This window comes from Mus pahari, chromosome 8 (genome assembly GCF_900095145.1).
Source record: "Mus pahari chromosome 8, PAHARI_EIJ_v1.1, whole genome shotgun sequence".
NCBI lineage: Eukaryota > Metazoa > Chordata > Mammalia > Rodentia > Muridae > Mus > Mus pahari.
Genome location: NC_034597.1, coordinates 5,627,310 through 5,630,915, shown reverse-complemented (window position 1 = coordinate 5,630,915; position 3,606 = coordinate 5,627,310). Strand labels below are relative to the sequence as shown.

General features: G+C 39.3%; 1 protein-coding gene across 2 annotated transcripts in view; it reads right to left on the bottom strand.

The window, feature by feature from the left end:
- Synpr (synaptoporin) overlaps positions 1–3,606 on the bottom strand; it is a 321,344-nt gene that overhangs the window by 24,870 nt on the left and 292,868 nt on the right. The gene's annotated exons all lie outside the window — the stretch shown is intronic.

The following is a 3,606-nucleotide window of genomic DNA, read 5'->3' as shown; positions in this document are numbered from 1 at the left end:
TTCCTTCCTTCCTTCTAATGTCCATCAGGTATGCTTCTATATACTGGGCACTGTGATAAGTACTTGCATGAATAATCTCATCTAATTCTCAGTAGATGTTAGCAGGACTCTTATTGATGTGAAGCTGAAGATACAAAGAATAAAGAGATCACCAGGCTAGCAAGTAGAAAAACTAAGATGTGAGTAGTCGGACTCCAGAGCCTATGTCTTCACCATTAAGAGTTGATTAAGGTTTTTCCTTCTTAGGATCATCTCCGGTGTATTTGCATACTCACCTTTGCCCTCTCCCAGAGTTACATTCAAGCAGTATGACGAGAATAAAATTCTATAAAAATAAAGAAAACATACACATGTGCTACCTTTTCCTTACTTTTCCTCCCCAATGTGCTACTTGATGAAATCCATGAAGGCAAATCTTAGGCTATTAGGATTAACATTATCAAACAGAAGTCCAATAATGTGTACTTAACCAAGGTGAACATTATTAGACTGCATGAGGAGTTATGCTGTAGGGGCATCATCTGATACATGATATATTAAAATCTGTGGTAATGAGGTCTTATGTGCCATATTGTGTTCTGCTGGTGAGAGGAAGAAATTGGTTGCTAAAAATGTTAAGGTTCTATGAAATATATTCTTAGTCATGAAGAAGAGCCTGTTCCCACATGAATTTACAGAAATCAGCTAAAGGACAGTAACTTTGCAGTTTGTGAAATGGCTTGTTAGATGACAGTTATATCATTCCATTTTAAGATCTTTTCACTACACATAAAGTTGAGATAGAGAGTGATTTTTGGATCACAGAGAAAAGCTGTGAGCCTGTTTTAGAAGGTAGGTGGGGGGCTGTGATTTTATACCTCCAAAACACTTCCATTCAGTTCATGTGAACAACATTAATCCTCATGGGAAGTAGGAATAAGGAAACATATTTACACAAAATGTTGACTTGATGACTTTTGGACAGTGTGAAGGCTCAATTATGGTACCTGTCAAGGACTGTTGTTTAACTTAAATAGAAACAAAAGCACATGCAAAGCCAATGTCCAGAAATATGTTGGAAATAGAGAAGGGTTGAATCACACAAGAGTTGGGACAGATCCTACAATCTGTTTGAAATGAGAAAGTTGTCAAGTCAACAAATGAGCAAGCAAACAAACAAAACAAATCTTTCAGTGAGCCCATCATGCCCACTCTGGTGAGCACTATCCTTGCTTCGTGTATGCTTGAAGTTGTTAGCTTGTGTTTAGGACCATGTCGACTAAGAAATAAATATCCCCCAGCATGGACAGAATTACTTCAGTTCAGGGAATTAGTTTCATCATGAGAATAAGAACTGAGTAGACATACTGTATTTGTACAGACTGGATTTTTTAAAAAAAATATCTTCCAATGCCTGATTCTTTTTTTCTTTGTCTTTTTGCGAAATGCTTTGAATGGCCATATGGCTAATGCGCATCGAGCCATCCTATCATGTGGCTGGACTGGAATAGCCAGGAGAATTGCTGTTCAGTTGCTTTTTGGTGCTGAACCCCACTTCTGCCTCTCCCAGTGATTTCAAAGTAAGGGTTCTCAACCTCCACTCCCTTGAAACAAACGTCTTCTTATTCAAAAACTCACCGACATTTTTGCTTCTCAATTTGAAATGGCTCTGAGGATTAATTTTACCATAGCCATTAGGGAGGTTCTAGCTCAACTGGGTCGTACAATAGCTATTTATAAACACGAATGAGAAGACTGTCCAAATGAAAATTCATAATTCATTCTAATGCTTTGAAAATGAAACAATTCCCCTAATGCTTGGCATTCATAAGAGCAATACCAAATTGTTCTTAATATAACACATAATATAAGTGGTACTTCCTTCCCTTGGGAATTGAGCCCTAGGCTTCATGTATGTTAGGTGAACTCCAAACCCTGAGCTAGGTCTCCAGCCCTTTTGACATTTTTCATTTTGAGACTGAGTCTCAGGGTATTCTCAAGTCGCTCAGGGTGACCTTGAGCTTACTCTGTAGCTCAGGGAGGCTGTGAACCTGTGATTCTTTTGCTTGTCTCAGTCTCCTGATAAGTGTGTTTTTAATATAGCAAGAGGCAAAACTATGAAAATGTTAATGCTATTAGGGAATATAATTGTCATGGAGGAGATAGACAGTGAGCAAGGCGAAGCAAAAGCTCAGATACCAGGGACAAGTATTCCTCTCCTTGATGGATTCAAAGTTCAACAAGTGACTTTTATTTGCAATTAAAATGGAGAAAGATACCTAATGGTACCCTCTGGTCCTCAGTATGTACACTTAAACCCCTTCACCCCAACATGGGTACATGTACCCATACATATATGAATACATATACATGCACATATACCACACACTTATTATACACAAGTAGAAGGAAAAAAGGGACAATCATGTGATCATCTCTGGGTCCTCAAAGCAGAAGGACTAGGAGACACAAGGATTCCACAATGGGAGAGAACTCAGTGGACTTGCTAGTGTAGAAAAGTTAAAGACTTATTTTCTTCAAGTGACTTCAAACAATGGTTATTCATCATTTGGAGACCAGTGTTGATGTGATAACAAGGCACAGGTATAGAAACAAGACCATTATAGGGTGTGGGAACAGGATCCATACAGGATGAGAAATTGGCTTTGAGGAGAAAATGAAGACACCAATAGAGACTCTGGGGCGGCACTTTAAACACAAGATGATGAGAATCCATATTAAGGAAATATGGCAGCTGTAGTCAAGGAAGAAGTAATTAAAAATGATGGCTGACTCATTTGCTTTAGAAGTAAGTACAAGGTTTTCTGTTGGAGAAAGCACTCTGGATTCAAGGAGATTATATGGTGCTTCCGGTTATCAGGGGCCGGCTTGACAGACTATGATCTCAGGGTTACAAACATCAGTGGACTCAATCAGTAAAGCATGTGGACATAGAGATTGCCTCATTGGATGCCATGACTTTATAAGCATGTCAGGGTGTTGAATGGTCAGTTCAGTCAAGATCAAATCTTGGGCTTTATCTGATTCTTTCAAAATTTGACAAAAGCAAAGAAGAGGGGCCTTCTCTTTCATTCAAAAGAATGAAGTGTTAACTCTCATAAATGTTTTGAAATCTTTTGATAGACAATCCATGTTATGTTTTTGAGAATTCTCTTTGAAAGAACTTATTTAAAGTCCATAAACTATGTGTTAGCATTGCAGCATTTCTTAGCAGCTTTCCTCTTGATTCTTACCCAGTCATGACCCCATCTGCATTGCAGATCTTTACCCCTAATGTTTGCTGCTACCCACATATGGGTATCCTAAGCTCCCTCAATTTAACTTGTCTGGAAATAACTCATGTCTCCCCAGACACCTACTCCTTCATCTACATGGATCATGGGGCTGAAGACAAAACTCTCATGCTCTACGCCAAATGCAGCAACAGTCTTAAGTTCCTGGGCCTGCTGCTTTGTTCAGGATAGGGTAAGGTGCCCTGCATCAGACAGATCGGGCTAAATGTTCATACCAGCTGCTTCTCTGATGTTTCTTACCTTGCACCTCTTCCTTCCTTCCTTCCTTCCTTCCTTCCTTCCTTCCTTCCTTCCTTCCTTCCTTCCTTCCTTC